The sequence below is a fragment of the Euprymna scolopes genome, chromosome 13, assembly GCF_053919585.1.
Source record: "Euprymna scolopes isolate OS-2025 chromosome 13, ASM5391958v1, whole genome shotgun sequence".
Taxonomy (NCBI): domain Eukaryota; kingdom Metazoa; phylum Mollusca; class Cephalopoda; order Sepiida; family Sepiolidae; genus Euprymna; species Euprymna scolopes.
In genome coordinates, this window is record NC_136494.1 from 106124273 (window position 1) to 106148864 (window position 24592).

The following is a 24592-nucleotide window of genomic DNA, read 5'->3' on the forward strand; positions in this document are numbered from 1 at the left end:
AAAAAATAATAATTTTTTTTATTTTATTCTCATAAATTTTGTGTTTATATTATTTTATTTCGTATTCTATCGATTAGTGTACCCGTTCCGTCAAAATGATATCAGGTTTATAATATCAAATGTGACCCGAAAAATCTGAACTTGGTTTTATTTTATTGAATTAATTCAGAATTCTTTTTGAGAGGAGTTATTTGTATAATTTATTTTATTTAATTATTTGTGGATTATTATCCTAATCTTTTAGTTGTTTTTTTTTCACGACGTTTCGGCCAATTATTCCCCCGACCTTCGTCAGGTGGATTCGACATTCCTATCCTGTAGCGGTTAAAGACCTGATGAAGGCCAGAGGAATACTTAGCCGAAACGTCGTGAAAAAACAATTAGAACATTGGATTTATTTGTTGAAAAAAATAAAAAATAAAAAACAACAAAAAAGCCAAACAAAAAACAACAACAAAAAAGATAACAATAAATAACAAAATGAATAAGAAAATATGTATGTTTATGGGAACTAAAATAAATTTTATTATCTAAATAATTTACTTTAAATATTTAAAAAAGAGAAATAAAAAAATGAGAAACTAATTAACACTAAGAATTATCGATATAAATTATAAACAAAACCTAAAAACAACTACCCGGCTTGAAAAAAATGACACAGATGTTTTGAGATTTTATCTAAACTTTTCTTATATTTTATTTTTGTTCTGAACAAAGCATATTGCCATTGAAGCGTAAGGAAATACTATGGTAGGGGCCAGATTTACAAAGGACAGTTGGGAAACATGTTTTTTCAAACTATAATTAAAATTCTACAGCCGGAGAGCAATCAGCAGGAAGGGAATTCTAAATACAAAGTGTCCGAGGAAAAAGGCCTTTAGAGTAGAGAATCTTCCAACATCTAGGAACCTTTACAGTTAAGGGGTGGGATTTCGCTACCACTTGGGTAACTTTGGGATATGGTGTGTATTGTATTATACTAGTTATGCGCACGTGGCGTTTTCCGTTGGTTTTCATTGGCTGGTAAGTTTTTTTTTTATCCAAGCAACTAAATATTAGAGTTTGTCATGATCGTATATGTACTCTGCAGACAAACGTAATTTCTGGATGTTTATAATGAAACAGCTTTTAAAATCTTATGATTATAGGAGGTAAAATAAAGTGTAGAATTTAAAGGGCAAAAAAGGAAGAAAAATGGATCAAGAAAGAAAAGAGAAAAGAAAAAAAAAGACTGTAACATTGTAGGTAAAATAATAAGATGAGGTTTATTTTGGCTAAATTAACTTTATACTTTTTTTTGGGTAAATAATGCTGTTCCTTAATCCAAAAACTAAATTTAAAAGAAGATTGGCAACTAAACTCTTCATAAGTACCGGTATCAAAACATTTCTCCTTACGCACACACAAAACTATTGACTATATCAATGGGTCTGCGTTCACGCCAAACCACAAACATATAGAAATTGATATGTTAACAGAAAATTCAAATTATTTCAAATATAAATTAATTTTTCTCTAAGAATTTAACATCATCGCTCAAATTATCATTTGATTTCAGCTAGGGTCATTTGGATACAATATCGAATTAAATTATTTATCACTAGGGCTAAAATTGAAAACAAAGACCGATATCAAGACCAAACAACGTTTCTAGAATAAAATTTGACGCGAACATCTAATTAAATTTGTATTAGTGCTTTTATAATAATGTTGTGGGATGATGACGAGAAAATCTTTTATTCAATTACACAGACAGAAAAGAATAGAAAACAAGATGAATATTTTTCCTAATATTAATATATGCTTATTTATATTTGCAGAGAAGAATCGTGCTGAAAAAACTTAGAGTATCTCATTAAAATTACATCTAATAAAATTGAAGTTTGCCCCGGATCACAGGAGCATCAGACCTATCAGTATTTCTGCGAGAACGAATCATGGGTCAACATGAAGGCGATTTTAGTCAACGCAAAATAGCAGGAAATCTTTCAATACTCCTTTCTACTGTTAATAGAGCCAGCGTGCAATTCACAAGAGAGGACAAAGAGTGCATAAAACTTCATCCAGGTCACCCTGAGTCCCCTCAAAGAACCATGCATCTTGTGAAAAGAAATGTTGAAGATCTTTGGTGCAAAGCATTTGACATTGCAATACAAGCTGGTGTTAGTTCCAGAACAAATGTGAGGTATCTTCACAAACTGGGTTACTATCGCAGAACTGCGAGAAGGAAACCTTTTTCATCCTGCTAATATCAAGCGCAGAAAAGATTGGGTTCGTGAAATGGTGGAGAGACCTATGATCTTTGGACCAATTTCATTTTCTCTGATGAGTCAGTATGTGTGTGTGTGTGTGTGTGTGTGTGCATTATTTCTCGACAGTGAAAGGGTATGGGCATAGAGGCTCCCTTAGCCAGAGTTTGACTTAAAAACTGCAGCCAACGCTGAACTATGCGGGTATATCGGTTACAGTAGGAGGTGCAATTTCGAATTGTGGTCGCTCAGACCTGGTAGAGTGCCAAGGAAACATTAATTCTGCTAAATATGTTTCAATATTACATGAAGAATTCCTACCAATATTCTCAAGTGATAAAATGAAACAAGTTAACTCCTTTTTTATGGAAGACGGAGCTCCTTGTCTCGCTGCTAGGGCGACACGGCATTGGTTGAGCCAAAATTGGATTAATAACCTTTCATGGCCAAGTCAGTCTCCGGATATGAACCCAATTGAAAACCTTTGAGGCATATTAGACCGGAACTTTCGCAAAAAAAAAAAAAAAAAAAAATAAGAAAAAGAAAAAGGACTCCATCTTCTAAGCTGAACTTTTAGCATTATTGCGTCAGACACAGCAAGAAATTCATCAAAAGGAAATTCGTCAACTGATCAATGCCATGCCTAGAAGAGTCCTCGCATTAAAAACGCCAAAGAGAATATCAACCAAGTATTAGTTATTAAATTTGTGACCATTTATTTTGGATTTTGTTCTTTAAATTTTATGTTTATTGAAATAAACTGTTTCTGTTTATTCCTTTCTGTTATGTCTGTGTATGTCTACTTCGGATATCATTATCGACATCATAGTCTCAAACAATGTTATATTCATCGTAAATTTATTTTTCGAATACACAATCATATTCATAATCTAGTATTATGCTTACATCAAGTTAATCAACGTTGGTTTCCCTAAAGCTTTGCCAATATATTTCAATCACAAATAAATGTTCCTCAGTTTTGGGATTGAGTTATATTTAAAAAAAATCAATTTTATTTAATTTTTTCAATTCACTCAACAAGTGACCTATTTCTTACAAAGTTTCTATCACCCTCTTCCTCTCTTAAAGTAAGCATGACTACCGTTCATATAGTTTTTTTATTACTCTTGTTTCGGTGAATCTTATTAACAGTCGAATATAATAAAGAAAAATAAAAAGATTGAAATATTCAGATATAAAGGAAAAGGAATAATACCGCAAGTAGTATATATATGTGTGTGTGTGTGTGTGTGTGCGTGCGTGCACGCATCAGCACCAACTCTATTCGGGTTTAACCGGCTTCCTCCAAAGAAGGAAGTTTCATGGGAGTATGAAATTCACAAGCGGTCCCCAGTCGCATGTATATACTTGTCAGGGGAGATGACGATGACGACGTTAGTTTTTTTGCAACTCTTGCAGGGAGGTGTCAACGTCCTCTTACATACAGCGCCTGGAATTACCAAATTGGTCACCCATTTTAGTAATGACCAGGCTCAACGTTGCTTAACTAACCCGATCTGCCGAGAACCGGTGCGTCAACGTGATTATGCCGTATCAAAGCCACACCATTAAAAATATTATATATATACACACACTATCATAAGTAGTATATATAACTCGTAGTAGAGGGGGGAACTAAAAATACTGATAAGGAAACTGCTGATTTAGGATTTTGTCTTTATATTTGCATATTTTAAATGGCCTTGCAATCTTTTCCCCAGAGTTCAAATAATCTAATCTGAACTAAATAGGCAATTCGTCACATTTTATAGTATACTAGCAGGGGTACCCGGCGTTGCCCGAGTGTTTGTTTCCGGGAGAGGGGGGAGTTTTAAAAAATGTTATGGTAGGTAAGTAGGAAGGATCAAACCCGGAGTCATGAGTAAAAGTAGGAAAATAAAGTGTGAAAAAAACAAAACAAAAAGACATCTGCAACGTTAACAGTTCGGCCACCAAGAAAAGTCCATTCCAGTTGTTTAGGAAAAAAAAAAAAAAAAAAAAAAACGACTACGGTAGGTCGGCGCGAACGTGAAAATATAATGTGAATTGTCCAGCACACTAACCACTACGCCACAGAGCACTGCAGCTTAGTTTAGTGATTTTAAATAACTTCACATGAAAGAACTACGAAGCCAAACTGGTGTTCTATTCTCAATTGTTCCTTGTGAACGATCCCCAAACGGTGTTAAGTGGTGGCAGGGGGAGGAGGAATTTATTAGAGAGAAAATATTTTACCACTTCCATTGATCTTAACCGATTTTGGCCGTGACTTCTCAGCAGAAAAAGTATAGAAATCTAAGATTATCGAGGAATTTGAGAAATAATAAGCCTATAACACACCTCAGGTATTGTTCTGCCGTTTGTGCATATTATATTTGCATGAAATATCTTGATTTTTAATCCTATTAATGTCAAAATCAGACGGGAAAAAATGAGTTCATTTTATTTATATAGAGAATATGCATGATTTCTTCAAATGAAATATATATTTTCAAACTAAAAATTACAAAACCAAATTGAGATGAATAAGAATAATTCTCGTGTAAACAGATTAATAGATTTACTTTCAACAACCTCGTGACCCTCACTTCCCTTGTTTTGTCCTTTAGTCCTCACACTCCATGAACGATGTTTCTGACAAAGAGGGAAGAATTACTGTTTTCCAAGTCAGAATCTTTTCCATCTAACATTTATCGTTGGCAAGTTTTTAACCTTAAAATAGTATTTGCTTAGCTCCTTACATAAAGTGGCTTCATGCCTTGTCTGGAGCGATTTACATAAAAAAGTATCCGTTGTATATTCTTTGCTGTTTCATACAGGGTGGCGCATGAGTCACTTTACTGTTTTAAAATGAATTTTTTTGTCAAACTTTGATTAAGATTGCATTATTTTGCATACATAAATAAATCAAAATAAAATTCCAATGTTTAAACCATGTAATAAAAAAGAATTCATACAATACACTCATTTACAAAGATGATATTTTATTTTAAAATGGCGAAGTTATTTCTGTGTCACACAGTGGCTCATGCGCCACCCTGTACTTTTGAAATGAACTGTAGATATAGATTTTCTTAGAACTGCACGCCTGTGGAACTCTGTTCCGTCTGCCTGCTTCCCTCCGGACTACAACTTGGATGTCTTCAAGTCCAATGTTAACAAATTCCTAATGAACCGCCCCCTTAATTACACACTTCAAATCTCCACACTAACGTAATGTACTTGCAATAACCCTTATCCCTGGGTGGCTTCCGGGCCTTGATAAGTGGTGATCACTGTGTAAAAAAAAAAGTTCTGTATGCAAAATTGTTTATCTCGGATAACTGACGAGTGGATCACTTTAATGTAAGCTAGAACCCATATGGAAATAAGACGGTTCATTGGTTAGTTTAACAATGCGATTTGTGAGGTTGGAATTAAATTAAGTCAATGAAAATTCTAGTTATGCTACATAATGTAAGCTCATGGGAACATGGCGTATTAAATAACCTATGAAAGTGTTATCTTCGCAGGGGAAGAAAGATAATGAGAGAGAGAAACTCGGTTCGATCTTTAACTACTCATTTTATTTTTCCATTTTCTACACGTTTCCCCAATTTTTCCTACGTTTTGTAGCCTCGCTTCTCACGTTACTCTCACGGTTGTCAAATCTGACAATCCGACAGACAATCACTTCCTACAATTATCTTTAGACTGTTTAAAGCCACGCCCCAATTATAAAACAGAAGGTCCTAGTTGAGGAATGGGAGATCATTTTAATTAAATAGAATAGAATCTAATTTAAAATGTTAAAATGACATCGTTTCCTTCTTTAAGGCCGTCAATAGAACACAATACTGCAGCACTAGTTCCTAGCCAACTGCAACATGGTTGTTTTTAAGCCAATTTTAACACATTTTTCTTAAGTCGTCCTTGCAAATAATATTCTGCCCAATCACCATCAACATTATGAATCATCAAAATGTTGTCTCACTGCCTATCTGACACCCAGTTAACCTTTATCCTCGAATGACCCTTAATAAACGGTGAGACCCCAGTGAAAATGACCGTCTCCAGAAAGAGATTAAAAGAAGAACATCAACTCTGGTATCTGAGGTCTACAATACATCAACAATCCATATTTACTTATGCAGTTGTTTTCAACCAAGTAATGCTTTTTGAATTAGAACTTACTGGCAACATAGAAGCGATAAAGAAAAGGCGTTTTTTTTAGAGGCGACTTTAACTTTAAATTAAAATAAATCACAGAAAATATTTTTTTTAAAGGTGTGGTTTATTTCAAAGATTAATTTTTCGTATTTATAATGTAAATAAAATTTCGGGTATATGGCTCGCGCGTATATAGCGTTACTAAGAAGTCCAATTTTCACAAACTCTACGCATCAAATAAGGCTGTACTTCGACAATAACGCGTTGAATAGTCTTCCAAGTTGTCTATTGTGTCTGGTTTATCAGCGTACATGTGAGACTTTATCTAATCGGATAAAATCGCATGAACGAGGTGACCAGTTAACGGGTCCATTTTGTGAAATTATTCGTTCATCAAATGATTATCTCAGTAAAATGGTCGTATCGTTTGCAATTTGTAAAATCTACCCGGGTGTCAGTCTCTTCATGATGAACTGCTAAACCCAGCTGACCTCAAAATAACTTATAGTTGCAAAAATTTGCAATCAAACAAAATAGCCTTGTCAATTTAAAGTTCGCCGCCTCTAAAAAAAAAAAAAAAAAAAAAAAAAAAAACACCCTATATAAATGACTTCATTTTCGTATTCGTTAAAAATCTGTTTCTTTCTGAGCGGATCAGTTTAACAACTTCAAACAGTCCCTTTTTGTTGGTCTTATTTTTCTTTTTATCTGCGTCCCCTCTAAGAAAAAAAGAGCTTCATCGCTGGACGTTGTTTAATAGAAGTTACCAGATGAAAGAAAATGAGAAAAATATCAAAACAAATTAATCCAACAGATTTCCTAAAGTCTTTTATGGGCGTCCCCACTTATACATTTACATCAACTAATAGGAGAGCATAGGATATACCGATCTCACACATTTTTAATGGATATTTTACAAAAACACTATCTCAAAATAAAAAAATAATATTTCTACAAATTTCATTTTTTTTTTACTTGAAAGTCACCAAATATCAAAGTCAGAAGTGAAACAAAGTACTATGGGCGGGTGTGAGAAAATATTAGCAGCAACCGTTAGAGTACGTGTGCAAATTAACAAGTGTGCGCGAACTTGTGTCACGAGAAAAAAAAAAGGCCAGCTCGTTGTTGATAAATTAAAAAAAAAAAAACGGGAAAGTACGCGCCAGAAAAGACGAACATGTAAATAGGAGGGCGCGAAAGCGCTGGCTGACGCCAGCGTCAGGTGGCGGGGAGACAGACTTTTAAAAAGCACGTGTGTGTGTGTGTGTGTGTGTGCAAAAAGACTTTGGAAATATAATGAAATGAGTTTTTTTTTTTTTTGGAAGAACCACGAATAAATGCACTTCATTTGTTTGCACCTTCAAAAAATGCCGAGTTACATTTTTGTTTCTCTCCTATTTATTTTTTATTTGTTTATTCCTTTGCGACGACACCAGGCAAGCATGTTGCTCCGAGAGGTTTGAAGTGTAACCACACAGATAAATAGTAACGGCCACACTAAAACAACGGTTAGTAAGTGTTAGGTAAATGATGAAACAACATGATCAGTAATGGTGGAACTTGGGTAAAGATTAATTACTTACAAGGACGGCTTAACAGAAACTTATTTACATTAGATTTGAAAATTACTATGTTATAGATAGTCAGCTGAAAGGCAGACCCATAATATTTTGTTCCACAGACGGACAGTTCCAAAAAACTCTGATCATGGAATTTTCGTTTAGTTTTGAGCACGGATAGTTCTTTTTTATTGTTGGACTTCTGCTTAGAGCTCACGAAAATTGAAGGTTTTACTCCCGGCACCAAGAGCAGCAAGGCTAAGCAGTTGCATGCTAAATTGAAGAAGGTTTGATCCGGAACACAAAAGAATGATTCAGGATAAATATTGACACTTTGACTCCATTGATTTGTGGTTCTGCTACTGACACGCCTTTGCTTGTCACGCAGAAAAGCAGAGACGACCAGTGGACGATGAATGCTTATACCTACGCCTCCTGGATTTTGACCAGCGTCCTCTCATCCTAGTTTGATGCCACAAACCTATCACAATGAGGAATGGTTGAACTTTGATGGGTGTTTTGTTTTTCCTAATTAATAACATTGATAACTGTTGGTAGTCCATATAAGACACAAAAAGAAGAAAACACGTACAATTTTGCTTTTGATCGTTATAAAAGGTTTTCCGTTATATTTACTCGATTTAAATGAAACACAGATTCTGTTGTTGGTTTATTGATGCTTCAGTGATAAACTGCTTGACGATGTTCGCTTGTTATATCAACAGTAGCAGTCCTTGTTTTTTTTTTCAATATTTTTTGTTCAACCGACAGCATAAGACGGCAATTCTCAGCATTAGCATTAATAATGGTTTCGTCTCTTCACTGACAACACTATAGACAAACAACACCCGTTAAAACCACACGCGGGCAGCGTGACGTCAACTCTAAAAACTTTACAGTACAAAAATCTTTATTTTGGACTCCCAACAGCGCCTGTTTTGCATAAACAACCTCGCCTCGTAATTAAATAATTATGTAATTTAAAAGTTGTTGATTAAAAGAAGCTGATTAGTAGAGGAATCTGAAGTACTCGTGATACATATGGAACATTTAATCATTCTCATGTTGATACTAAAATAAAAAACAATGATGAAACAAAAGTGACAAAAAAACAAAAGGAGAATTATTAAAGAGAAAGAATAAATGTCTCTTCTGACAGACTTTGATTAATAGCTTTCTTATCACAAAATACATAATTAAATGTTTCGTCAGTGATTAATCTCAATTATTATTCGACCACACAGATGCTGACTACTCAAAATATCCACTAGAAATGACAACCAGCTAGTGTCCCCTCAAAAGGACCCATCTCCAGAAAATATATGAACATTATTTTCTCAAGTATGTTACTATCAGTATAAATTTCCGTTTAAAGAAATGTTTCGAGTACTTAATTTCTGAAAAAAAAAAAAAAAAAAAGATTCTAGGTTGCTAAAATCCAAGTCAGAGATATTTTTAATTTCTTCTGTGCCCCCTTCTCTTGTGCGAACACCACCTACCGGTAACAAGTTTGATATTCGCATGCAACACTAAACATGCAGCCGAGTGCATGTTTACAAATTTGGTTTGTGTTAAATGATAAAGATTTTATTTAAAATCGATTTTAATATTTAATACTAATCGACATTTTATAAGCATGAAAAAGACGAGGAACTGAGTTTTTACTCTCATAGTCGGAACTCTTTCCAGTGTCACTTATAACACTAGGAATTAATAAGGCAAGTTCTTTTTAAACTCTTATTTTATTTAAAAAATTAACTTTATCATTTCAAATTATTATACTTGACAGCTGATTTTGTCTTTTTCTTATAATTTATGTACTTCACCGAAATTAGCTTCAGTTAGCCCTGTTAATGTGTATAAGAAAAACGATCAAAAACTTAAGACACCACATTAGAAGAAAGTGTATGACTCTCTCTCTCTCTCTCTCTCTTTTAGTACGCGGATTAAAGTGTAGGTTTGATTTTTTAAATGCACTGTCCTGCTTTCCCTTCAAAGTCATAAAAATACATATTAAAACAATTATATACGATATAAAAACCATAACATTTAAATGGAAAGCAATTATCTTGTGTACGTTGCCCTATATCACTTAATTACGGTTTTGGACACCGAGCCATCAAACTGGAAAAGAACCGAAAAATAAATAAAAACAGAAGGCCGAGGAAATTAAATATAAACATTAACATGAAAGAAAAATAAATAAATAAAGATGACAGAAAAGCAAGATGTTCATTTTCTTTGTAACTGACGATGTTTTTTTTTTTATAGAAAATGTGAGAAAGTTGGTTGGATACAAATGGCGACCGCAAAAAAAAAAAAAAAAATAAATAAATAAATAAAATAATAAATAAATAGAATAAATGAATAAAAAAGAGAGGTACCGAAAAACAAAACAGTGTGACCATGTCACTTTGCCGTCATCGCGTAAAGATCGGTTGTTTTGTTGTTTTACGACATATCAACACTTTCTGTATCATTTAATTAATAATTATGCTTCAGGTTCTTTATTTTCAAATATTTATCCATGTTGTTTGGTTTAGCAGTTTTGTTTCACAACATAACTCTTTTCGAATTATTTCATGTCGAAGCGAGTCATTTTGTAAAAAGGTTTAATATTTCAAGTGTTTTATATATATATATATATATATATATATATATATATAAATTCGAAGCTATTTCTTTACAGCCCTTTCTTTTCATAACCTATAATACTTTCATAAATCAGAGTCCATTTTCTGTAGGCTTTTTTTTAACCCAGTCAAATATATATATATGCTAGTGTGTGTATATATATATATATATATATATATATATATATATATACACTAGCAAAAATATCAGTCGTTGACTGTGTTAAAAAAAGCCTACAGAAAAAGGACTGATTTATAAAAGTATGATAGGTTATGAAAAGGAAGGGTTATAAATTTGGGTTAAATTTGGGGGTATCAAAACCCAAGCAAAGCAAAATATGATGAAAGTAAAAATAAAATAGATAAACCCCATAATTTATTATACCATACCTGTTCACACTGAAACTCGTATCACAATATTTTGCGGATCTATATTAAAAAAACCTTGTTAAACTTTGTGACACATTTCCATTCTATGGAGGTCAGGTGCGAACGAACACCCCATAATTTTATTATACCATATTTCTTCAAACTGAAACATAACTATCAAAGTATACTTATGCAGATAAATATGAAAAGTCTTTATAAAAGTTTGTGCCTATTTCCATTCTATGGAGGCCAGGCGCGAACGCAGACCCCACAATTTTATTATACCATCCTTATTTAAGTTAAAACATACTTATCAAAGTATTATTATGTACATCTATATCAAAAACACTTGTAAACGTTTTTTTTTTATTTTTAAATTTTTTATTTCTATACTTTGTGGACCAGGCGCGAACGCGGTCCCCACAATTTTAATAAACCACCGTTCTGCCAGATCAAACATACTCATTCCTGTGTTTCGATACATCTTCTATCATTATATGCAATCAGTTTTTTTTTAAATAGTCAACCATATAGGAGCCTATTCGTGATCACACACACAGCATATATATATATATATATATATATATAATGTTGTGTTTGCTTTGGTTTATTTATAAAGGAAAATTATTATTAATATTTTCCCTTGCAGAACATGATAAATTTTTGCAAAGAGAAAGGAAAAACAATATCCTCAAAGTTTGAGGCATTTACGTCAGGAAGATCTGGTAGCACCAGACACCTCGCAAACATTTCAACTGCTACAATAGTATGTATGAATGCAGACCAATTTCGAACATTGTCGGTATATTTGTTATCATTGCTATGCTTTCAAAGTTAAAGGTAGAATTTATTTGATAAATTTATAAAGCTACTAAAATATGACCAACAGGCTGGGACTGATACGAAGGTAGAGGATTTGTTAATTTTATATATGTAGAGATATTGGATCCAAATTTCACACGGGGGTAGACAGAGAGGATTGGTTACTTCAAATCTGATAGGAGGGTAAATAGGGGTTTTGTTAATTTTATATATGTAGAGATATTGGATCCAAATTTCACACGGGGGTAGACAGAGAGGATTGGTTACTTCAAATCTGATAGGAGGGTAAATAGGGGTTTTGTTAATTTTATATATGTAGAGATATTGGATCCAAATTTCACACGGGGTAGACAGAGAGGATTGGTTACTTCAAATCTGATAGGAGGGTAAATAGGGGTTTTGTTAATTTTATATATGTAGAGATATTGGATCCAAATTTCATACGGGGGTAGACAGAGAGGATTGGTTACTTCAAATCTGATAGGAGGGTAAATAGGGGTTTTGTTAATTTTATATATGTAGAGATATTGGATCCAAATTTCACACGGAGGTAGACAGAGAGGATTGGTTACTTCAAATCTGATAGGAGGGTAAATAGGGGTTTTGTTAATTTTATATATGTAGAGATATTGGATCCAAATTTCACACGGGGGTAGACAGAGAGGATTGGTTACTTCAAATCTGATAGGAGGGTAAATAGGGGTTTTGTTAATTTTATATATGTAGAGATATTGGATCCAAATTTCACACGGGGGTAGACAGAGAGGATTGGTTACTTCAAATCTGATATGAGGGTAAATAGGGGTTTTGTTAATTTTATATATGTAGAGATATTGGATCCAAATTTCACACGGGGGTAGACAGAGAGGATTGGTTACTTCAAATCTGATAGGAGGGTAAATAGGGGTTTTGTTAATTTTATATATGTAGAGATATTGGATCCAAATTTCACACGGGGGTAGACAGAGAGGATTGGTTACTTCAAATCAGATAGGAGGGTAAATAGGGGGTTTTGTTAATTTTATATATGTAGAGATATTAGATCCAATTTCACACCGGGGTAGACAGAGAGGATTGGTTACTTCAAATCTGATAGGAGGGTAAATAGGGGTTTTGTTAATTTTATATATGTAGAGATATTGGATCCAAATTTCACACGGGGGTAGACAGAAAGGATTGGTTATTTCAAATCTGATAGGAGGGTAAATAGGGGTTTTGTTAATTTTATATATGTAGAGATATTGGATCCACAGAGAGGATTGGTTACTTCAAATCTGATAGGATGGTAAATAGGGGTTTTGTTAATTTTATATATGTAGAGATATTGGATCCAAATTTCACACGGGGGTAGACAGAGAGGATTGGTTACTTCAAATCTGATAGGAGGGTAAATAGGGGTTTTGTTAATTTTATATATGTAGAGATATTGGATCCAAATTTCACACGGGGGTAGACAGAGAGGATTGGTTACTTCAAATCTGATAGGAGGGTAAATAGGGGTTTTGTTAATTTTATATATGTAGAGATATTGGATCCAAATTTCACACGGGGGTAGACAGAGAGGATTGGTTACTTCAAATCTGATAGGAGGGTAAATAGGGGTTTTGTTAATTTTATATATGTAGAGATATTGGATCCAAATTTCACACGGGGGTAGACAGAGAGGATTGGTTACTTCAAATCTGATAGGAGGGTAAATAGGGGTTTTGTTAATTTTATATATGTAGAGATATTGGATCCAAATTTCACACGGGGGTAGACAGAGAGGATTGGTTATTTCAAATCTGATAGGAGGGTAAATAGGGGTTTTGTTAATTTTATATATGTAGAGATATTGGATCCACAGAGAGGATTGGTTACTTCAAATCTGATAGGAGGGTAAATAGGGGTTTTGTTAATTTTATATATGTAGAGATATTGGATCCAAATTTCACACGGGGGTAGACAGAGAGGATTGGTTACTTCAAATCTGATAGGAGGGTAAATAGGAGTTTTGTTAATTTTATATATGTAGAGATATTGGATCCAAATTTCACACGGGGGTAGACAGAGAGGATTGGTTACTTCAAATCTGATAGGAGGGTAAATAGGGGTTTTGTTAATTTTATATATGTAGAGATATTGGATCCAAATTTCACACGGGGGTAGACAGAGAGGATTGGTTACTTCAAATCTGATAGGAGGGTAAATAGGGGTTTTGTTAATTTTATATATGTAGAGATATTGGATCCAAATTTCACACGGGGGTAGACAGAGAGGATTGGTTACTTCAAATCTGATAGGAGGGTAAATAGGGGTTTTGTTAATTTTATATATGTAGAGATATTGGATCCAAATTTCACACGGGGGTAGACAGAGAGGATTGGTTACTTCAAATCTGATAGGAGGGTAAATAGGGGTTTTGTTAATTTTATATATGTAGAGATATTGGATCCAAATTTCACACGGGGGTAGACAGAGAGGATTGGTTACTACAAATCTGATAGGAGGGTAAATAGGGGTTTTGTTAATTTTATATATGTAGAGATATTGGATCCAAATTTCACACGGGGGTAGACAGAGAGGATTGGTTACTTCAAATCTGATAGGAGGGTAAATAGGGGTTTTGTTAATTTTATATATGTAGAGATATTGGATCCAAATTTCACACGGGGGTAGACAGAGAGGATTGGTTACTTCAAATCTGATAGGAGGGTAAATAGGGGTTTTGTTAATTTTATATATGTAGAGATATTGGATCCAAATTTCACACGGGGGTAGACAGAGAGGATTGGTTACTTCAAATCTGATAGGAGGGTAAATAGGGGTTTTGTTAATTTTATATATGTAGAGATATTGGATCCAAATTTCATACGGGGGTAGACAGAGAGGATTGGTTACTTCAAATCTGATAGGAGGGTAAATAGGGGTTTTGTTAATTTTATATATGTAGAGATATTGGATCCAAATTTCATACGGGGGTAGACAGAGGATTGGTTACTTCAAATCTGATAGGAGGGTAAATAGGGGTTTTGTTAATTTTATATATGTAGAGATATTGGATCCAAATTTCATACGGGGGTAGATAGAGGATTGGTTACTTCAAATCTGATAGGAGGGTAAATAGGGGTTTTGTTAATTTTATATATGTAGAGATATTGGATCCAAATTTCATACTGGGGTAGACAGAGAGGATTGGTTACTTCAAATCTGATAGGAGGGTAAATAGGGGTTTTGTTAATTTTATATATGTAGAGATATTGGATCCAAATTTCATACGGGGGTAGACAGAGGATTGGTTACTTCAAATCTGATAGGAGGGTAAATAGGGGTTTTGTTAATTTTATATATGTAGAGATATTGGATCCAAATTTCATATGGGGGTAGACAGAGGATTGGTTACTTCAAATCTGATAGGAGGGTAAATAGGGGTTTTGTTAATTTTATATATGTAGAGATATTGGATCCAAATTTCATACGGGGGTAGACAGAGGATTGGTTACTTCAAATCTGATAGGAGGGTAAATAGGGGTTTTGTTAATTTTATATATGTAGAGATATTGGATCCAAATTTCACACGGGGTTGACAGAGGATTGGTTACTTCAAATCTGATAGGAGGGTAAATAGGGTTTTGTTAATTTTATATTGGATCTAAATTTCACACGGGGTTGACAGAGGATTGGTTACTTCAAATCTGATAGGAGGGTAAATAGGGTTTTGTTAATTTTATATATGTAGAGATATTGGCGCGAAAACAATTGATTAGAAGTGCACTTAATTCGGTATAATTATTGAATGTCATGAAAAAATTAATACCAACTGTACAATACTGAAATAAAAAATAAACTTCCCTATAATATGAGAGATTAAAGTTGTAGGGTTTTATTTCGCCATTGTAAAAAAAATAGTTATAAACTATGAAATCAGAGTTAATTCGTAAAATGTAAGGCTGTTGTCAAAAACCGTTTTTTAATCTTAGCGTGCCTTTCTAGCCATGCTGAAGTGCCATGACAAGAGAGACTTCCTGCGGGTATCTCTCTCTCACACACACACACACACACACACACATATATATATATATACATAGAAAAATGCGAGCATGAAAAGTAATATGGTTAATATTAAACTTAAATTAAAAGGACTAGTTGTTAAAACTAGAAAAGAAAAAAGACAAGATATTCTAGTAAAAAATATAAATTTATAACTTAAAATATTACAGCATTAAGAATTTTTTTTAAAATTCAATTTAACATTATATATAAATTCGCATTTGTCTACGTAATCCATGGTTTTTCCAGATTTTGCTTTGAAATAATATTTTCTTTGTGTTCAATACCATAGACATTATCAACAATCCATAAAAAATTATTAACAACTTAAATTGGTTAAATGAAAAAAATCAAATAGACGTAATTAAGTAAATAAAAAGAAAGGAAAAAAAAAGAGAGAAACATATCGTAAACAAAAGATTATCACCCCTTCCACGACAAAAAAGAGAAACAGAATTAACGGGCGACGTCGTAAGAGCATCATTTTTGTTAACTCTCTATATAAACTAAATAAGATGGTACGCGAGCGACATTCCCGCTATGATTTATTTATTTAGGTGTCGACGACGAAAAAGTTGCTATGGTAACAAACAGCCAATCAGAAGAAACTGTGTCTCACATTCTTTACTTATTCTGAAGACTTTTGAACACGAGTAATTTTATTATAACTTTCTTTAATGAACGAAAATTGAAAAGTTTTATTTCAAAATATAGCTGAGAATGTGACCTATGAACTGTAAAAATTGTTTGAAATTTGGTTGAAAAATGAGTGAGCGGTGAAGCTTTAAAGCAGTTCTAAATGAGTAAAACTAACACTTAACCATATATTCAAACACTACCGTGCTTAAATGATTATATATATATAGTCTAGCCGCACTGATCCTAGCTTGAGGTAGTTGCTTGTCTAGCCACACCGATGAGCTGTGATACAGCGAAACAGTACTGTATGTGGATGCCATATATATATATATATATACATATATATATATATATTATCTATCAACTATTATATAAAAGAAACTTTGTGCGTGCGTGTGTTTGTTCCCTTTAGACTCTGGGCCGAGTTTTAAAAAATTTAAATGAACTTTTGTGCTGACAGTGTTCTTAGATATGTTTTGTACCGGATTATCTTCAATGATAATCGATAATCGAAAAAATCCGGTGAAGGAAGGAACATGTGGTTTTGATTAAAGTTAACGCCTTATACAGCCTAACATCATAAGTACACCCAAGTTTCATTACTACAGAAGCAGAAAGGCCCAGCATATAAAAATCAACAGTAGATTTTTTAATATGACAGGGACGCGTTCAAAATGAATGTTTATATTTAGAGCACAACTGAACCATGATACTTGGCTTTTGCATTTTAAAATTTAACTCAAGCCATTATCACCGCACAAGTAGAAACAAACAAAACACGCACAAATATTTTTTAAAATAAAATACTGTTTCACAACCCCCTAAAACTGCAAGGATTTTATATGAATGTATTTAAGCGTTTCGTGGAGAACCTAAGGTAACGGCCGGTGTTGTTGGTCGATATTGAAAAGCCTGAATCGATGTGGGTTTCGTGGTTAGCGCGAATATCGAGTAGAAAAACTTGGTCTCCTATAAAGAGGTTATTTTAACAAAAATAATCTCCGATAAAATTATTTTGATCATTTAATAAAAAAAATTATATAGCATTATTTAGTTTTCGAAATTTTCAAATTAAGCTTATAAAATGACGTTTACAAAGATGCGACTAACTTTCTACATTCATAAAAAAAAAAAAAAAATTCAGATCAGGTATATCACGTATGATAAAGGGGTTTCGTGAATATTACGCTACTAAAGCCGAATTAACCCGGTCAAAGCTGACGTAACTGTCAAATAACAACGTTTACTTTAGTTTTTCATCAATTCTGACAAGCAAAAAAAAAAAAAAAAAAAAAAAACGACACTTGATTATATTACAATCATCTACAAGTTGACTAGACATGCCTTAATGTATATTTATTATTTTTAGAAGAAAACCACAGTATATAAAAATTTGAAAGACATTTTAATTTAAAAGGCAATTAGGATCAACATCAGTCTAGCAAATATTTTCTTTGGAGAAATTAATGAAATGAATATTCATTGTGGTATTTGGATGGATATGACAAACTGAGTTTTTATCACTTATAAATTAACTTATAAATTAACACTTTTATTGTTTATTAAAAACAATCTTGTTACTTAACTTAAAGTGAAAATAAATTAATTTCCAAGAAGAAAAAAACTTGTTAAATATAAAATAAAATAAAAAGCCAACATTCTAATAAATATCCTAAAGGTTCTTCTTATTATTATCATTACTACTACTACTACTACTACTACTACTACTACTACTACAGTTGAGCAAGTTTTGTCTCGGTTGATGATCATTGTAGGCTCAAAATCAACTGGACATCATTAAAAATTTAGCCGTAACCGTTCTGAAGCTGTCAAGCGCGTCAGAAGAGCTAAATATGTTACTAATAATACAAGTAATACAAACGCTTATTACTAAACTTTTATAGCCCATTGAGTTAGGAGTAGTTTATGCCAAACTTCTAAAGTAAATTCGGTCTTGTGGTGACTAGTCCTTATTAATCCCTGGTTGTGCACTGCGCAGATGCAATACTTGGTTCGCTGCACCTTATCATAAAGGTGCATACAAAATTTCAGTCAAATCAGGAAAAAGTTGAAACAGACAAACTAAGAGAAATATAATAAAATTTTAAAACTATTAGAATTGCACCAAATTTGGCATTACGAATCCTTTTACACATCGTACATGTCACGAGGTACCGACACAAGTAAGCGATAATGATAGTATTTCTAGGTGAAAAATATTGGCTGACATTCACAATGTATCATGAAACAAAATATTGGCTGATATTCACAATGTATCATGAAACAAAAAGTTAAAATACTACTGCTACTAATAATAATGGTCTCCGTTCGGTCTTAATGGATACTCCCGGTAAGTGTGGCTGTGCGTGTAATTGTGAAACAAGTGTCACGCAATCCACAACAACACCAGATCTGAATAAACACTGCTGGATTCCAATTGGAAGAATTAGTCAAAGATGATTGTAAACAAGGTCGAGATAAGCAAGGAGCACATACAGCACCTGATATTCCTAAATGGTCATCCATTTATTACTGACCAGAATCTATATCGTTTACCTTCGGTGATCTAACAAAAACTGGTGTGCTAACGTGAATAATAATAATAATAATAATAATAATAGCCACTTAAATTCCAGTGAAGACTAATAGTCGGTGCCAACGAGAAATCAATGGCAAGCAGCTGTTGCGATAATGCAAATTTATTTGCAGATGTTATCGAAACAGCTGGAGAGTAATGGAAACCTGGGGAGACTTGTCACTCAGCTTCCAGGGAACATCACAGGCTGTTTTCAAGGAGAGATCTTTGATGACTCGCGTGAAAGCTCCTTGTGAGCCAATAATAAAAAGAAAGCGCAGAAGACACCGAGATTTGAGAGACTTTTTGCCACACAAACCTCAAGGAGTACCAATGGTAATTTATCAGTGAGAAATCAATGGTAAGCAGCTGTTGCGATAATTCAGAGTCATTTATATTAGTTATCGAAAAAGGCAGCGAGTACTGAAAATCTGAGGAGATTGTTGTCATTCAGACTCCAGGGAACACGACAAGTTATTGTTAATGAGCGAGCACTGGATGAAAAGTATAGAGTGGAAAGAAAGGCAATAAAATTTTTCTTGAAATAAAGCAAAGAATGGTAGAAAAAAATGCAAAGGTGAAGAAATACTAAGAGAACAGTTTAGACAAAATAGTGTGTTTGGCTAGGACCAGAAATTCTATGAAGAAATTAAAAAAGCCAAATTTCTCAAAGATAATATCAAATTCAGGAGAATCTACACGGTTTCGAGGTGATATTTAAAGTGTTAAATAGGAACATGACGAAAGTTCTTTGTCGCTGAAAGATTTGAAAAATGAAATAGAAAATAAGTTTAAGCAAATCCAATATGTAGTGAAAGTGAACAAGGAAAAAAAATTAAAAGACAATGTAGAGAAATTCCAAATTAGAAGACTCCCGGGTCATAAAGTATTCAGAGATATTGGATAAATACCTTACCTACTTGCATGGAAGGACTGCGTCTCAAATTGATGGAAATTTGAAAGGTGTAATTCCTGAATGGAGCATACATGGGCGATAGTGTTCTGCCAGAAGAATACACCAAAGTACACTGCGGTCGATAACTACCTGCCTTCCATTGATGTGGAAATTTTTGACATGGATTTTCCAAGATGAGGTTTACCAATATCTGAAACAGGCAAAGGTCTTAGCTGAGGAACTAAAAGGAATGTAGGCGAGATAGTAAAGGAATCAAAGACCAATTGTATATTGATAATTAATACTTTTGAATTGTAAGAAAATGGTCACAAATCTATCCATGTCATGAATCGGTTACCGCAAAGCCTATGGTCTGGTTCCACATAGCTAGATTAAAGAACATATGGAAATATTTAGAATATTAGTGAATGTGTTAGATTTCTTTAAAAAAGAAAAGAAAAAAGTATTAAAGAATAAAAGTGTCATTTGAATCAAACGGGGGGGGGGGAGATCTTGGGGAAGTTCACGGGAAGAGAGTAATTTTTCAGGGCGACAGTTTGTTGTCATTGCTTGATTTGAATAGGATACCTTTGCATTCATATTACGAAAAGTAAATACATGTTATAAGTGAGGCAAAAAAGGAGTACCGGATAAACCATTTGTTATTTATGGACAACTTAAATTTATAAGAAAAAAAAATAAAGATCAGCTAAGTATGCGTGTGAGTACTTAACACGTCCAGTAATGACGTAATTATGGAATTTGTCATGAAGAAGTGTGATTCACCGAAATTGAAAAAAAAAAAAAAAAAGAAAAAAAAAAAAAAGAAAAGGAGGAATTTTTTTGAAAGTAAAGGAATAAAGCCTTTGAATAGGGAAATGATAAAAGAGTTTGGAAAAGAAGGATACATCTACTTAGGAATTGTGGGAATGAACAAAATAAAAACAGCTGAAATGAAAGAAGTAGGAAAAGAATATAAGAGGAGACAACGGTGAGTTCTCAAGTCAGACTGAATGGGAAAAACAAAATATCCGTGACAAACACATAGCAGCAATACTTCGGTAATTCAGCAGGTTCTGTGATATGAGAGGGGCGCGTTCGAAATGAATGTTTCTGTTTATAGCAGATTTGAAGCATGATACTTGACTTTTGCATTTTAAACTTCAATTCGAGCCATTATGTATTAAATTTTTTTTATAAAATCAATAGTAGTTTCTCTACAGTGCAATGTAGACTACAATGTATTCTGGAAAAAGTCATTGCGGGGAGACATGTGAAGCTTCCCTCAGGCGCACCGCGATGGGTCCCCAACAAGAACAGACAATCTATCGATTGATTGAAAAAATGAGCACGCACATCGATTTCAATGACAATAAAAATATAGGAGTATGAAACATTCGTTAATCATCATTCAATCCCGGGCAACGTTGAGTCTCCCCGTTAGTTATAAATTAAACGTATGTTCTCACAAACTTACATTCTTAGCATTGTTTAACTCTTAAAATATTAAAAGACGGCGTTTACATCACTTCTGTTCATTAAAAAGAATTTATATAATAATTAAGTGAATGTAAGATTAATATCTATTTTAAATATGAACTTTTGATAATTAAATTTAATATTGATGGCACCGTTTTCTTATTAAAGTATAAATAGAACCAAATTGTTGTGAAAGTGAATAATGTTATTAATTAAATATTTGAGTTTCAATTTATAACAGCACTTGATGCAAATATATTTACTAATGTTCAAGTCTGAAGTGACTTTGTTTTATACAGTTAAAAGATTTCCAAATTCCGGCTCAAATTTCGAATTGTCACTAAGTTATTTATTTTTTTAGATTTTAATAATTTTCAATTAATAACTTGAAAAAAAATCACGTCACGATGGGGGGCAATAACAACACCTTCACACGAGAAATGGTCATACAACTGCTCATTTTTTGTCTAATATGTGAAGTTCATTATATATGTCATCCACAGACATGCTGTTTCGCTGTATCATAGTTCTTCAGTGCGGCTAAACTAGCACTTATCCCGAACCAGGGATCAAATCTGCAACAATCTAGTTGATAGTTGGCAGTTCTATCTTCTGGCCTATAAGATCAATGCCTGCAAACGATATCATCAAATATCTATATAACATTTGACCGCTGCTTTTATGGGGCTCGCTTTGATTATATATATATATATATATATATATATATCTCAAAAACGTATGACCGAATCATTATAAACTTTAGAATAACATGTATATATTATTCTTTTTGTAAAAATGTTAGGAATGCACCCACCCTAAATCGCACCTGGCTTTCAAATAACATTACAAGTTAAATGCAAAAACTTTATTAGCGAAAAGAATGCCTTTACCTTAGATTTTGATAGATATTAAGGAATAGATTTTTAAAGGATTGCTGTACATGTGTGAGCGTGAATAATATTTATGTGTTTAGTAAACTCCTAAACTATTGAACTTTTCATTATGAATTATGGAACATATATTCTAGGCAACAGAGTATATACCGTGGTCTCATTTTTTATAAACTTTAATATTTTACAGGTGTCACTGAAACGATACAATAATTCTCAAAGAAAGAAAACCATTAAAATTTTAAACTAATGCTATCTTTGTGGCTTATATCTGTGCTAAGATGGTTATTATACTAATGATATATATATATATATATATATATATATATATATATATATATATATAAAATGAACTCATTCCCCTCCATGTGATTTTGACCTTAATAGGATTAAAACTCAAGAAATTTCATGCAAATGCAATATGCACAAACTTCAGTACATTATCTGAGGTGTTTATTACCTTTACACTTCCTCGATAGTCGTACATTCCTACATTTTTCTGATGAGAGTTCACTGCCAAAATCGGTTGTAAAATCTTTTCCCTCTAATAAATTCATCCTTTCCTCGCTCCTCATTTACACCGCTGCTTAATCGTTCACAAGGGACAGTTACGAACGAACACCGATTTCGGGTTTAGTAGTTGCTTACAAAAACTAAAATGCTTCCTATTGCGTGAAACGCACTACGCTTATGTTGCTTAATTACAATAATACTTTGCTTTTTTTTATTTCATAAACACATAAATCATCATTTCCGTTTTATTTCGTTTCGTTTCGTTAGATGTTTTTCTTTTCTGTTTCGGTTTTGCCGATTTCTTTTTGAAGTTTAACGGCGTTATTTTTTTACCCAGAGTTAAATATTAATTTTACGATCAAAATAATTATACCATCGTGATTATCGCATTTCAGAATGTAAAATATCCAATTTTTACGTAACTCGAATAGGAACAACTCACTATCCATTAGGAACAAATCAATTTACGAGCGATTTAAAATAATTACTGATGAAGATCGAAATTACTCGATTTTAAAATGTAAACAATGCATTTCTATATGAAACTCTAAACGTCCGATTCGTAAACACAAACATTATGGAGGAAAGGGTGGGGGCATCATATGAGTTAATCAACGTTTTTTTCTCTTTACACTAAAAAAAAAAAACAAGGATTTTTCTATTTTTTTATACATAAAGATATAATACATCATTTCCGTTTATTTCGTTTCGTTTTATGTTTTTTTCTGTTTCCATTTTTCTGATTTCTTTCCGAAGTTTAACATCGTTATTTTTTTTATATACCCAGAGTTAAATATTAATTTTCCGATCAAAAATTTCACGAAAATCGATTAGGAACAAATCAAATTATGAGGGATTTAAAATATTTACCGACGAAGATCGAAATTATTCTATTTTAAAATGTAAACAGTGCATTTCCATATGAAACTCTACGTCGGATTCGTAAGCCCAACCATTACGGAGGAAAGGGGGGGCATCATATGAGTTAACGTTTGTTTCTCTATTATTTAGAAAGCCATTCTTAATATTGGGAGGGATAAACTTTTTAAAAAACGTTTCTGTACTTTCACCTAACAATTTATTAATTCTTAAATATGGGAGGGAGATAGTATTTTACTCGTGCCGAAATACAAACGTTATTATTTCGAAAGCCATTCTTAATATTGGGAGGGGATCTTTTTTTAAAATCGTCTGTATTTACACCTAACAATTAAATAATTCTTATTATAAAGCAATTTTATAATTATTAATATAAGAAGGGGGACAGTAAAATACTATTATCGAATAATACAAAATACTTTATGTATGCCAACAAAGTTAAGCAACAATACTCGAAATAGCAAATAATGCATAGACATTAAAAATTCCTCTCTCCTAAGAATAACAAATATATTCAAAATCAAATTAAATTTTCTCATTGTTTAGACGATCCCGAGCAACGCCGGGTAGTCCCGCTAGTCTTCTATCTATCTATCTTCTATCTCTTCTCTTCTATCTATCTATATAAAATGAACTCATTTTTTCCCCGTGTGATTTTGACTTTAATAGGATTAAAAATTAAGACATTTCATGCAAATGTAATATGCACAAACTGCAGCACATTATCTGAGGTGTGCTATAGGCCTATTACCTCTACACTTCCTCGATAATCGTACATTCCTATAATTTTTCTGATGAGAGTTCACTGCCAAAATCTGTTAGAATCAATGGAAGTTGTAAAGTCTTTACCCCTCTAATAAATTCCTACTTTCCCCGCTCCCCATTTACACCGCTGCTTGATCGTTCACAAGG

General features: G+C 33.0%; 1 long non-coding RNA gene across 1 annotated transcript in view; it reads right to left on the bottom strand.

The window, feature by feature from the left end:
• LOC145292367 (uncharacterized) overlaps window positions 1–24592 on the bottom strand; it is a 208023-nt gene that overhangs the window by 168075 nt on the left and 15356 nt on the right. The window contains exon 2 of the long non-coding RNA XR_013869587.1: window positions 19941–20130. This is a non-coding gene — a long non-coding RNA (uncharacterized LOC145292367). The remainder of the gene's footprint in view (window positions 1–19940; window positions 20131–24592) is intronic.